At 45.6% G+C, this 14791-nt stretch overlaps 1 protein-coding gene across 1 annotated transcript in view; it reads left to right on the top strand.

Moving 5' to 3' along the window:
* Nucleotides 1–14791, top strand: part of LOC311039249 (uncharacterized protein) — a 134246-nt gene that overhangs the window by 95532 nt on the left and 23923 nt on the right. The gene's annotated exons all lie outside the window — the stretch shown is intronic.

The following is a 14791-nucleotide window of genomic DNA, read 5'->3' as shown; positions in this document are numbered from 1 at the left end:
CACCATCACCATGTAGTCGGACATGTGTGTGTGTGTGTGTGTGTGTGTGTGTGTGTGTGTGTGTGTGTGTGTGTGTGTGTGTGTGTGTGTGTGTGTGTGTGTGTGTGTGTGTGTGTGTGTGTGTGTGTGTGTGTGTGTGTGTGTGTGTGTGTGTGTGTGTGGTGGGGTGTGTGTGGTGGGGGTAATAATTCAAAGTGACGGTCTCCATTCACCCTTCAGTCCATACCAGCAGCCACAAGAGTATCTGTAACCACTGGCTGTACACACACACACACACACACACACACACACACACAGGCCTTTTCCCCTAAATACATCCTGGGAAGTATATCTACTGTAAGGCTAGTCGGTTATGGTGTGTGGTCATTATTGTATACATGGTAGATAACAAACACAAACCCGAGATGTACTGAGACCAGAATAAAACTTCAATATTCCCACAGACAGAAGTCATTCATTTCAGTAAGCAGAATGTAGGTGCAGCAGAAATTAAATTACACGATTCAGCAAAGCTTCTGTATCAGTTTAGTTACCGTAGTGCTTACTCATAGTGTTAACAGTAATAATACTTGCACCCTTATCTTAGTGTGTATCCTATTCTGCCGTATACTGAATCTTATCTTGTCTTGTGTTACTTTGTGTTGCCTTATTTGTGTTTATAACGGTTTCCATTGTATCGTATAATATGTCATCTGTGACTACTGGTAACGTCTCTGGCTTGGTTTGTGCGCTAGAAACAAACGTAATAGATCATTTTCCCAGCTGAAGGTAATAACACAAAGTGTGGTATACGTTTCATTTAGTTGTTAACTTCATGCACAGAAACATCTCATTCACACCTATAATTAACGTTATTGCCTTCAGCTGCATTTTCTGTACCAAAAATTGAAAATGGCCGCTGTTAAAATGGTCAATAGGCAGTGTTCGCAAGTGGGTAGCCAGCAGGATATTGTGTACTTGTTGCTTCTCTAGTGACCCCTGCTGGTTGGTGAGGGGGCCTGTTCAACTGGAAAGGGATCTTTTTTTGCCATGTGGCCCCCTAGTGGTTGTGGCACTGAGTGACGGCTTATACCGATTATGCCAGCTGCCGGCCCTAGGTGTTATCTATATTTTTAAGACCGCATATACTGTCTAAGTATATGCATGTGTGTGTCATGTCCTGTACAATATGTGTGGATGGGTGTGTGCAGAATCTCCTCTACAGTTAGCTGATATGTTAGTGTGAGTCTGTCTGTCTGTCTGTCTGTCTGTCTGTCTGTCTACATTGAGCTGATTTCTTATAGTGTGATTCATGTTCATCCTTGTCCTCGTTGTGATGAAATGTTTCCTGACAGGCTACAGCAGCACTTCACTGGAGGCCCTGTCTCTCTCTCTCTCTCTCTCTCTCTCTCTCTCTCTCTCTCTCTCTCTCCTCTCTCCTCTCTCCTCTCTCTCATTCTATACTGTGCTGAAACACTGCATGTCATGACTCTCACAGACAGTCATGTACACACATACGGATATATGCACATACACACAGACACCTACTGTAGTATGCACACAAATGCACAAACCTCTGTGTGCTGCCCCTAGACAGACATGCACACGTATGTATGTTCTTTTGCATGTACTGTATGTACAGTAGACACAAATGGATTCACAGAATATTCTCCCTTTCACACTCAGCCACATTCTCATACATTTAAACACAATTATTCGCTACAATATTTCCGCTGTGGCTCTCTCTCTTTCTCCATCTCCCTCTCTGTTGTTGTTGCTCCACCTTCAAACATATACTACTGATCAATGATAAGTATTTTAAACTAAAGGGTATTCACTTTTTTCAACACTGCCTGCTGACAGGTGCCGCCCCAGTCCCGTAGGATTACGTGCAGTGACAATTATCTCCCTCCCCCGAACACGGGCGTTAGTGTTGACGCTCGACAACATCCAGGCACTGGGCTGGCACTTTACCACTGCGCCACCCAAGCGCTGAGGGTATTAACTTTAACACAAAGGTCTCCCCTCGGTAACCCTTTCACAGTTTCTTGCGTAGAGGGAAAGAGAGTCCAGCCTCTCTCTACCAGACCCCGTACGGAAAGAGATTCTGTCCTGAACCAGTCTAAAAGTCAAACCAGTACCAGCAGCAACCAGTACCATTGTGTTGACAGACAGAGAGATTAGAAAAGACAGTGTGGGAAGTGAAGTGGAAAAATACAGTAGGTGGTCAAATTGAGACAGATGTTGGCCCGAAATGGATGACTTTGCTGTGTGTGTGTGTGTGTGTGTGTGTGTGTGTGTGTGTGTGTGTGTGTGTGTGTGTGTGTGTGTGTGTGTGTGTGTGTGTGTGTGTGTGTGTGTGTGTGTGTGTGTGTGTGTGTGTGTGTGTGTGTGTGTGTGCCTGTGTGCGTGTGTGCGTGTGTGCGTGTGCCTGGAAAATGCCTCGATACAAATGGTTTGTATGTGTGTGTGCGCGTGCGTGTGTGTGCTCCCTGCATGCCTGTGGCTGTGCTCCTGTTAGCGACAGACTGGGAAAGAGAAAGAAAGGGGGCCAGGAGTGAAAAACGTGGAGTGAAAGTGAAAACGAGAGGGGAGGGGGCTTACTCACTCCACCACAGGGGGCGTGAGCTGTAAGCCAGCAGCAGCCAATCAGCGGCCACAATGAGGTCACATGACAGGCCAATAGTCAACCAGAGGGAGAGAGAGGGAGGGAAGGAGGGAGAGAGCCTGCACATCGTGTTCACTCTCAGCATTTCTTGGTTGATAGAGAGCTTGGAGGCACACAGACGCTACACACAGCAATGCAGAGCACACCTGTGTGACTGGACCACAAGGAGTGACGGCAACAACAAAGGAGAAACAGAAGTGAGTGCTTGAAGAGAAACACAAGATACCAGCACCTGGGACAAAGACAGATTTTGATAAGCATAAATTAAGGAGAGAGACATTTCATAGAAGAAAGGAGAGAAAGCATGTCTTCTCTCTCCGACCAGCCCGCTGGCTCCCCGCTCACAGAGTACAGCGAGCTGTGTAAGGTGACTCCCAGCGTTCCAGCTCAGAGCTGGGACTGGCAGAACCACGGAGCGGGCATGGACCTGGATGACCCCCGGGGCTTGGCGCCTCCGGCCGGACTCACGGACGAAGACAAGCTGTGTTTCTTCGAGCAGCCAGGTGGGGGCGCTGTGCACACGGAGCTGAAAGCGAAGTCAGGCGGCTCAGCGGGGGGCATCCCCGGCAGCACCTCGCTGGGCAACGCCTCGCTGGGCAGCGCGGGGGAGGGTCCAGACAGCCCCCTGTCGTCCTCCCCGTCGCCCTCCCCAGCCTCCCCAGGCAGGCTACCCCCCGCCCTGGGCTGTGGGGCAGGAAGCCGCGGCGTCGTCCTCCTGCCCTCAGTTCCTGGATCTCCGCCCGGGAGTATGGACCTGCCACCGCCCTCGGGCCCCATGAGGCCCCTCGGATCCTCTCCGATGGGCGCGTCTCCGGAAGACGGACCCTCCCCTATGGAAGCGTGGAACATGTCGGGTTTCGGCGAGCCTGTCCCCAGGGCTGCCGTGCCCCAGGCCGCCCCCAACTACTGTGTCATAGGCGTCAGCGACAGCTACCTGGAACGAGGCGAGGAGTTCGAGGTCGGGGAGGCCCTAGGGGGCCGGCAGCTGGCCGAAGGGTCTTCGGCGGACGAGAGCGAGGAGGAGGAAGAGCTGGAGGAGGAGTTAAAGCCATGTTACATGGGCCGTGCGGACCAACAGAGGAAGGCCATGCGGCGTGCCATGTCAGACTGCTCCCACCTGTCTGTGCCGGCCAGCCTGGAGCTGCCGGACAAATACCCGGGAGGAGCCGAGGTGGACGAGCTCCCTTCCCCCACAGGGGGTCCACGCCGCTCGCCCCACTCTGCCATCAGGCGCTCGCTGACCGTGGCGGACGGCCAGCCCCGCTCCCCATCCCCCACGCTGTCGGCCGCGGGCGCCACACAAGCGGACCTACGGCACGACCCGCTGGAACCCTGCCACCTTGGCCTGTCGCCCTTCCCCCCGCTGAAGCAGGGCAGCGCCAGCTTCCCACTCTCGCCACTAGAAGGCGTGGCGGAGGGCACCGGGACGGATAAAGAGACCGGGGGCGTTGTGCTGCCCGTGCCCCTCAGCCCAAAGGGGTTCCCTGCCGGCGCAGGCTCCGACTTTGACCTAATCGCTAACCAGGGCATGGAGGCTGACGGCGAATATAACGCGGGACACGACTCTGGGCGGTCGGGAGGCATCGGAGGGCCTCCTGATCTGTGCATGGTTACAGGGGTAGGCTTTGGCCTCGAAGCTGGTGCCAAGTCGACCCTGGGAGGGGAGCTAGTTGATGACTTTACCCTTGGTGGTGATGGAGCCAAGCTCAGCTTTAGCTCCAGCACTAACCCTTTCATCACAACAGATGGTAGGTGAAAGTGGGTGTCGCCACATGACACAGTGCATGTAGATTTTGTTTCCACCTGAATTCTATTATGTAGACAGCTTACATTGATTGCCAGATACTGTATGTGTGCATGGCAAAGTTGACTGTAGCTCACAGTGACCATAACATACAAGCAGGAAACCAGCTGAATTATTTTCTATTGGTCATGTGTCCTTTTTTTTCAGCAGTAACCCATTACAAACAACCTACTGCTTCTAGTACCCAACAAAAACGACACCAATGGTAATATTAATGCTTCCATACTACTACACATTGTAACTAAACAATTTCAAACAAATTCAATTGAAATAACAAAAGCTTATAAAATAGAATAACACCTGTTTGTAGAAAGAGAGTAGCAAGCGTAGGAACAGCCCTCTTGAGTTTCGTACTTGACATTCAGTGGCTGTGTGTGTGTGTGTGTGTGTGTGTGTGTAAGTGAGTGGAACACTGTGAACTGAATGTAGAACGGTTGTGAAACACATGACATGTGCTACAAACTGTCTATGCATTTCATTATGTAAATGCATGCAACCAGTGTGTATGTATGTCAGAGGCCATGTGTACAGTGTGTGTTTCAGTCGCTCAGTGCAGATGGCTGCTTGCATGTGTGCTTGTGTGTCTGTGTGTGTCACAGAGGGCAAATCATCGGCAATGCATTATTGTGAGGTTCTTGTTTTTGGTCTGCGGCGTTGTTGTACGACAAACTATAAATCAGTCTTCATTTTTTACTGACAGAAACACAACACACGTGCTCTCTTCCCCTATCTCTTTCTCTCCATTCTGCTGCCCTTGTCTCCTGACTTTCCATTTCACTTTACTTGTCTTTACAAGTACTTGCCTCTCCTGACTTTCTCCCTCTCTACCTGTATCTCTCCCTCTCTCTCTCTCTGTATCTCGGTTTGTGTTGCTCCCTGTCTCTCTTCATTGGTCATTAGATGGTTATAGTGACAGTCGTACACTCATAGTTGACATGGCTGAAGTCTATCTGGCTGTCAGAAGAGGGTGGAAGACTGGGCGGTGTGGCGGAGAACCACGGTACTCCGCATTAGTCTTTTATAATGACCGCCTCTCTTGGTCGCTCTCACTTTTCCAGTCATTCTGTGTTACAACACTCTCTCTCTCAATCTCTCTGTCTATCAAGGCAAAAAGGCTTCAGTAAATTCTTACATGATTATGTTGAGAGAATGCACTCTCCTCTCTGTTTGTTTTCTTTATTTATTTCTCCATCCATTTGAATGTCTGTCTCCTTCCCTCCCTCCGTCTCTTTATCATCTCTTGTCCTCTGATCACCTCCCTCTTTTTCAGACCTTTGTCTTTCTCTTTCTCTCTTTTTCCCTCTCTCTCTTTCTCTCCATCGTTCCACACTCTTTCCCACTCTGATTGTCAGTCTTGTTATTTTCCCGTTCTGCCACAAAGCAGCATGTCTCAGAAACCCTCCGCATGTCTGCCAGGAGTGTGAAAGGGGCAGTGGTCTGTATTGTCTGCACGTGAATACATTTTACTTAATTTAAACGGTATTAGAACAAAGAGTACCATGCCTAGAGGATATGCTGTATGTGTAAAAAGAAGAAAGGAAGAGAAAAGCTCTGTCCATTTTTACTCTCGCAATTAATTAACGCTGGATTTGACTGTGTACAGTATATGACGCATATCTAGGTCAGCTATATGAATTATGCGTTCACGATGCCACAGATGGCCTGTATGCCGCTGCCCTTAACCCCCAACGCCCTCCAGAGTGGTTGTGGGAAACAATGATAAGCATATTTGTAGCGAAGAGGGGCGGGGCGGGAGGAATTACGTAAAAAAAAAAGGGAAAATAAGGCTTGAACGAGAGAGAGGAAAAGGAATGAGAGAGAAAGAAGAGTCCATCCATCCATCTAGCCATCCTTCTTGGATAAAAATGAAGTCTGAAGGCAGTCACTGTGTGACAAAGGACGTCACAGGTTCAGCATATGCCACTGCTCACTTAATTAATTGTCATGCTGTTTTGTCTTTGAATCATTGTTTTTTTGGCTGTCCATGTCCTCAGACTCACAGATAATTATCACACTATGGTTGTTTATGGCCTGTGGACAGAATAGGGGTGTATATAATTAGTAAAACGTATCAAAAAGTTTGATTTTTGAACTTAAAATGATGTAATCGTGAAACTCAATTAATTTCAAACATCTTATTTAGTCAGCTGTTGCACCTTGACCTCGTCTCCTCACCATAACGCAAGGATTGATAACCAGAACATTGTACAACCCATCTCTCCACCTATCCGGCTCACAAGAGGAACAATAAAATCACAGACACAATTACTCTTTAAATGCTTAAAATTTAAAATCATAATTTGTCCACCAAAAATCTGTATAATCATGATTCCTAACTGATTCCAACATTCAGCAAAATAATAAAAGGATCATTCTAGTCATCTAAAGTGTTTTTCCCTGGGGGGGGGTTTTGGTGTGGAGGGCGACAGACCAAGGAGGCGAGGTTCCAGGGGGTCGTGTGTGTCACAGGTCCATTCGCGTGACGGTGTTGGGGGCAGGGCGAGGGTATTTAGTGGATGTGTGCTTGCTTGGTTCTTGCTAACGCTTGGCAGAGCACCGAAGCGCTCCGCTGTCTGCAGATCTGTCTCCTTGCTCCTCGCTTGTTTGTCTGGGTGTCTGTCACTTTTGCTTTCTCTTTATGCTTATGCGCTTTTGTGAAAGGGCGCACGTACCGTAAATGCAAATGTCTATTGTGTGCATTTTGCATGGTTCTGGGCGTGCGTGATTATGAGTGTGCGTGTTTGTGTGTGCCTTTGTGTGCAAGTGTGTCTAGGTTGTTTTTCCTGTGATGTGGCAGTGGTAGACAGTAACGAAGTGCATTTTCTCAACCTTTTTGAGTAACTGTACTTTACTATTTTCTTATTTTTACTTTTTTAACTACTGGATGACTTTCACTCCACCATATTTCAAAGACACATTTTGTACTTTTGACTCCACTACATTTCTAGAAGGGAAAAAAAAGCACCTTATGAATTAGCCACTCAAGTCCTACAAGCTCACAACGTGTTGCATCGCAACGCGTTGCGAGCTTGTAGATCTGCTATTTTCACAAGTATTAATATTTGTTGAATATTTCTGGAAAATCTCGTCTAAATTTTAGGCATTGATATTAAAAAATAAAATTACTTTGTAATTTGTACTCAAGTATGATTTTAAAGCATGTACTTTACTCTAACTCAAGTACACATTTGACTGATCAACTTTCACTTGTAGTGGAGTAATATTTGACCAGGAGTATCTATACTTTGACTCTAGTACTGGGTTGAGTACTTTGTCCACCACTGGTTGTGAGCGTGTAGTGAGTAATGTGTAGAATAGATGTTTTAACATGGTTGCCTAGGGGACAGGACCATAGAACACTCTGATAGAATCATAGCTTCTCAAGTGTTGGTCTCTTTATGTGTTGTTGTCATGCTGAGTGGGTCGCATGAACATTTGTTTACCTTTTTTCTTTTTTTACTTTGTGTGTATGTGGTCAATCACAGAGGGCATCCTATTAACCACAATAACCCTAGCCACTCTATTTTGAGCATGTCATAAAGGTGAACACAAAAAGAGCAGATATGGAAGAGACAAATTGCAAACATATTGGATCTACAAGCTCACAACAAGTTGTAGATCGGCTATTTTCGCTATTGGTCATATGACACATATGGGCTGAAGTGGTTAAAGCAAATTCATAAATCAGGTTGGAATGTTGTTATAGTAATGTACGTAGTAATTTCTCAACTGCTGTGTGTGTGTGTGTGTGTGTGTGTGTGTGTGTGTGTGTGTGTGTGTGTGTGTGTGTGTGTGTTTGTGAGCAGTGACATTTTAAGGCGAGACAAAGTACACCCTGTAAACCACTTTAGGACTCCTTGAAGGCAACACGGAGCGTGTTTGATGTCCTAGAAAATTGCATTACACTGCGTAGCTTTGGCGGCTGGAGATAAATCTAGTTGTCAAAGCTAACAGAACCCCCCTCCCTCTGCCAGTCACCGTCAGTTGTTGTGGCAGAGAGAGAGAGAACGCAGGGGCTTCATTGAGACAGACTCTTCAAGCAGTTGATTTATGTAATTCTGTCGAGGAACAGAAAGCAGGAATTGAAATCAATCCTAGAAATTGTCCAGGAAATGTTTGTTCGAGTGCTGGGGGCCCCAGCACTCCACCAGGGCGATTGAAAGGAATTATTGTTATTATTCTTTGCACAAATGAATCGCGATTTTGAGGGCCTGCCCTAAACGTACTGAAAAACACACACATCAAAAATTGTGAAAAATGATGTATCAGAAAGGGGCGTGGCCTAATGGCTCAATAGCACCCCCTACAAAATGTCAAAGTTGAAGCTCCACAATACAGTTTCACCCATAGACATATAAAGGTAGACGCCTCCTATCTCGGGTGCGCTTCCGCCGGGCAAGCGGGAAACTTCCGCGTGCGTCTAGGCTCTATGCACAGCAGCCATATTGGGAATGAATTGGGCCCCTTCCTTACTTCCTTCACAGGTGTTACCAATGATACTAATTAAGGCTCTGTTCCATTTAGTGTGGCATAGTGGTTATCTTACTTTCAAGGACCCCCATAACTCTGAGAGTGTACAAATGGGTCCATTTGGTTCCATTTGTACACTCTCAGAGTTACACACCCACCATAAGGGGCCATTTAGGAACCAAAATGGAGTGTTTCTAGTGAGCCAACATGCACAATATCAGCACCCTGACCAGAATGGAACAGAGCCTTCATTAGTATCATTGGTAACACTTGTTAAGGAAGTAAGAAGAGGCCCAATTTCTTTCCAATATGGCTGCTGTGCATAGAGCCGAAACAACTAGATTCTGACAAGTCCTGGAAAAGAAGCGCTGTGACTGGCCAGTAGTCAACGCGCTGTGATTGGCCAGTAGTCACTTTGAGTGGCAGCGTGCCCCCTCTGTTATGGCGGCCACGATACAGGTCGCTTCAACAAACTGCAGCGGCCAATGAGGTATCTAGGTTTCTATATCTATGGTTTCACCTACATGTATAAAAAGTGGTACACACCTGTTTTAGTGCATTTTGTGCCATTTCCAAAGGTTGTACTTTAACGACCTTCTCCTAGGAGGATGGTCATTTCCAAGACCGTAACAATGAAAAGTATAAGCGTGACCATGGCGAAGCAAAGGACTTCCATGTTTCACCGCCAAACAAGAAGTGAAAATAGCCGATCTACAGGGTTACGTTTTTTTCCGACAGTATTTAACTTTTGAGCTGATTGCCATACAGACTTGTGGGGGATGTCATTGGACTTCATTGGTGTAAATTGTACTCCTGTGGTAACTGCAGAGTGGCTGCTGCCCCTCCCGATGTGGACAAAGGGGCGACGGCCCAGTCATCGCTGCTTGCAGCTTTAATTTTACTTTGATATTTGAGTTCCATCCAACTTCAACCGCTTCTCCGGAATCGGGTCTCGGGTATTCTGAGTGCCTTGATGAACAATGGTCAACAATTATCAATCAACTATTAACTCATTGAGTGCCACAATCCGTCAAATCCGTCACGTGGCCTGACGCCCAGAGCGCCACAATCCGTCAAATCCGTCATAAAAAAAAAATCAAAATTAAAAAAAAAAATCAAAATTAAAGTTTTTTTTTGTTTTTTTTTTTGGGGGGGAAAACATGTTCAGAACCCAAGATATGATGATTTGAAGATTTGCTGCTCCATCCACTCCTTGTTTAACCTATAACTTAAAAAGGCTGTATCTCGCTTCCTAAGCACTTTTTTTTTACAATGAATTTTGGCTGTGGCACTCAGAGCCAAAATTCCATAAACATGAATAAATAAGCTTGGCACTGAATGAGTTAAGTAGGCTACTTATGACAGGAAAAACAGCTTTCATCTTAATTTGAAGTGGCTCCCTTTTGCTCCCCATTACTCTCTCACCATTCTTTGTTTGTATTTATTCTTTTACCTCTGATGATAACATGACACGTAGCTGTAGTATTGTATATAAGGGGACAGCATAGTTAGCATATTTTAGCATATTAAACAGGTAAAACAAGACGCTCTTAGACTCCAGAGTCCAGGCACAGCAGCCTAATTGAGTCATAAGTGTTATCATTATGCTGATGAAACCCTTGCATGAAGTGGCTCGTTGCACCCGGATGCTTATTGTTCTCCTCTGCTGTCCAGAGGCTCAGAGGCTCATATCACACCAGGCTCACGTACCCCATGTCATTCATTTCCTTGTCTGTTATTATGAATGCAGTGAATGGGAGTGTATTGTGTTCCTCTAGAATGTAATGTCTGGCATACCTTTTTTCTTTTCTTTTTTACCATGGTGAAGGGCTCATGTCACTCGCTTCTCTCCTTGGTATTCTGTCTTTTCTTCTCTAGTGCAGTGGTTCTCAACCAGTGGTCCTGGGGGGGGGGGGGGGTACCAGGGGGTACCGATGGGGGTCCGTGGCCAAATGTATATCAATTTACGGGTCCTTGGCATAAAAAGGGTTGAAAACCACCGCTCTAGTGTGGTCTCTAGTAAAAGCAAAACGTGCAGGGAAAAACCCTCCTACATTTTGTTTTCAAAATGCTGTTTTTGTTCTCAAAGTATGTTGAATTCATTTAAGTAATACTTAAATAATATGAACTCTGACATAATCTATTAACTGTGTTAGCTAGCTTAGCTGGGATAGCACTAATGGCACAGCTGTCTCGGGTTTGTGTCAGCGGTATTAATCACTTCACAAGTGACGTCCACACCTCCTTTTAATACACAGAATCCTAATGTCCCCACGGGCGCTGAGCCCTGAGACTGTGATGGATGCCTCCAATCATTAGTGCTTTAAATTATTCAAGCCCCCTCCTCTACGTTGGGAGGTCTTTCCAAAATGGCTGCCTGTTTAGGTCTTGCTCGCCCTGTTGCTAGGTAGTCCTCCGCCAGACAGGGCAGATTTTTTTGTCCGTCTGAGTGTAATGCTTGTGGGAGTTAGCACTCTACGTGCTCTCTTACTGTGTGTGTGTGTGTGTGTGTGTGTGTGTGTGTGTGTGTGTGTGTGTGTGTGTGTGTGTGTGTGTGTGTGTGTGTGTGTGTGTGTGTGTGTGTGTGTGTGTGTGTGTGTGTGTGTGTGTGTGTGTGTGTGTGGAATTGTCTGGTGAAAAAATGTCCCTCCCATGGAAGCTAATGTGAAGGAGGGAGAGGTGGGACAGAGTGAGGGAGAGAAAGAGAGAGTGACAGGTAATGAAGGAACTGAGAGAATGAAGCAGAGATGGATGCTGGAGAAACACCGTGAATTTAGCATAATCCGAGAGACAAGGTGAACAGGTGTGGGGACAAGATGAAAGGAGGGAAACAGAAAGCTGATGTGAAATGGGGAACGGAGAGAGAAGATGTATAGAGAGAGAGTAAGATGAGGTAGAGAGAGAGGAACATAAGGAGAGAGATCACCTGTGCTGATGGGTCTTACGCCGGCTGTTTACTCTAAACAGTAATTTTCAGCAGCCTTGACTCATTAATTAATTAGCACGATTAATTAGAAAACACACCTCATTTTTTCCACTGCAAGAAACAAGAAAATAAGGACGCAAGCCTTGTTTGTCCACCGTTTTCTCACATTCCTCCACTTCTGCATCCTAACCCCTCGTCTAGCCACGCCCGCCCCACCAAACACACCCCGCCTCTTGTATCATCAAACGCAGCGTCAGTGTTTTGTGGTGTTGTTTTTATTTGAATGTGTTTTTGGCCATGTATCTGCACTTGACGCATTCACCGTCAGTCGACAAGCGAGGTTGAGGGGTTCATTCCTTTGTAAGGTCTCTCAGCTCAAGGACTTAAACCCTCATTCACTTCTCCTAATATTCTCTGTCTCTATTGTTCTCTCCTCCTGTTGTCGTCTCCCCTCTCTCCCTCTGTCCTGTTACACTGTGTACCCTCTCTCTCTCTCTCTCTCTCTCTCTCCCTCTCCCTCCCTCCCTCCCTCTCTCTGTATCTCTTTTCTCCTCTCTTGTTCCCCTCCTTTCCGTTCTTTTATCCGTCTTTCTCCCAATCTCTCTAGTATCTTCAACCTGTTTGTTGCCAGCCCTTTTGTTTCTCGGTTTTTCACCATTCGCTCGATCGCTCCCTCTTCCCCCCGCTCTCCCACACACCTCTCAGCTGTAAATGTGCATGTCGATATTTCCCACACCCACTTGAGAGTTGGGTCAAAGTCTTTGTTTAATGTTTCTCTCCATGTCAGGCTCCCTCTCTGTCTGTCCGTCTGTCTGTCTGTCTGTCTGTCTGTCTGTCTGTCTGTCTGTCTGTCTGTCTGTCTGTCTGTCTGTCTTTCACATGTCTTTCACATGCCTCTATCTGTCCGTTTCTGTTCCCTCAGTATCTCTCTCTGTTTCTCTCTTTCTGTCTATCTCTGTCTGTCTCTCTGTCTGTCTGTCTGTCTGTGTCACTGTCTTTCTCTCTCTCTGGCTCGCTCTTCAATAATGGTTATTTCTGCTCAAACCACTGCTCTTCACCTTCTATAATCTCTTGTTTGTTTCCTCCGCCAAGATCAATTGGGAACTCATTACATGAAGGCATTTGGAGACTCTTGTAACTGAAGTGGAGAGGTTAGACAGCTCAGCAGAACAAAGCAAAACAAGGCCTCCAAAACAAAACGCTCAACCTGCTGCAACCAAAAGGGACATTGGCAGAATAGCTCATTTGACTGCTTAAAGTCTTACGCTCTCACAGCAGAGTGTAGTGGAAAACATAAGTAACGGGATTCTGATGAAATACTGATATCAGAATCACTTTTATCGGCTAGCTTTGCACATAATGTACTAGATATTTGGCTCTGTGGTTGCTCACATACTGTAGCACACTTTAGACATTGTGCAACATTGAAAAAGATGTTTGCAACTATCTGACCTAGCCATGAATGTGACCTGTGTTGAATTGGTTGTTACAGCACAGATTCCTCTTTTACTATGAAGCATGTGAGGACACGAGGGCGACATAGGACAACACTTAGTCATTTTCTATATTTTCTGATCATCTGCCACAGTGACAGAAATAGGTCATTTGTTCTTCCTTTTTTTTGCAAAAACTGACTGCCCTGTGGCAGATAGTCACTAGAAGCCCGAAGCCCCCCCCCCCCATCGTTATTTCATCCTGTACCTACTACCTGATGATGCAGATTATTTACTCCAACTCCACAGAAAAAAAAAAGGCAAAAACCTTGTATCTCCATATTTCACCTTTATTATGTTTTGTCATAAGTAAATGCCCCATTTTATTCTTCAACTTGTGACATTGTTACGCAAAAACTTGTAGATCAGCTAATTTTTAAAGAGTTGGGATATTTTTGCTCATAATGACATGCCCAAAATAGAAATCCCAGTCTGTCTGTGGGTTTTATTAATATTTATCCAATGAAAAGTATTTCCTGAAAAGTAACTGTTTTGGACATACACGATTTCTGCCTGACAGCAACAATATCTAAGCCTACTTTGTGTTGTATCATATTCTATGAGTGGAATAGTTTTTTTCCCCAGATGTGCATTTAGTAGAAGGTTTACTGTGGTCCATAAAAAAACTAGAAAAGTGTCCTCCTCGTAGCACAGGTCCGCCAGGCACGGTTGCCTACCCAAACAAAGAAAAACAACCATCTGTTTATCTTGTTTTGTGTTACCTTGTTGTGCTCCGCTGTTTGCTTGTCTTTTGAATATCTAGCGAATAATCTGAGTATTGATATTTTTCACAAATTAGCACCAGGGCACAGTAATCAGCTAATCTTTATATTTTATTCTTCCGTTTGACTGGTAAATGAGCTATTGATTTAAACTCCCTGTGTTCTGTTGGCTTTTGTCAATATGTTCTGTAGATAATAGTGTCATTTGCAAAGCTTGCATAACACGCCGAGAGGACCCCTTGTGCTTTTATATTCTGGTATGCATCTGGTGGGTCTTGTGTTTTCATGCAAAACTCTTCTTGGATTTAGTTTGAGTTGCGTCATGATTTGTGAGAACAATTAAACATTACTCACATTTAGGTTAGATAAGATCAGATAAGATGAATCTACAGTACCATTCTGCTGTGGAGGGGGTGTGAGTGCTTATCCATGATAGCGTCCATCTTCCTCGCTGTATGCACCTTTGCCACCTCCACCGTTTCAGGTTACTTGAGAACTTTGCTTGTGATTTTGTGAACACAACCCCGGGTCACTACATTATCAGATTTTCTGTTTAACTGTTGACAAAAATCACTGGAAAAAGAGTAAAGTGAAGGAATGTGCCCACTGTTGTCTGAGGACACAGTAGCCTGAAGTGTAATAGCTTTTTCCTGTCTCAGGAATTATAAGTTATTTCTGGTTTGCTAGCTAATATACTATAATATACGGCGTAGTTGAGAATATAATGGA

Source organism: Gymnoscopelus microlampas (assembly GCF_963454915.1).
Source record: "Gymnoscopelus microlampas genome assembly, chromosome: 22".
Taxonomy (NCBI): domain Eukaryota; kingdom Metazoa; phylum Chordata; class Actinopteri; order Myctophiformes; family Myctophidae; genus Gymnoscopelus; species Gymnoscopelus microlampas.
The sequence above is the reverse complement of the archived record's forward strand: the minus strand, read 5'-3'. Positions and strand labels throughout refer to the sequence as shown.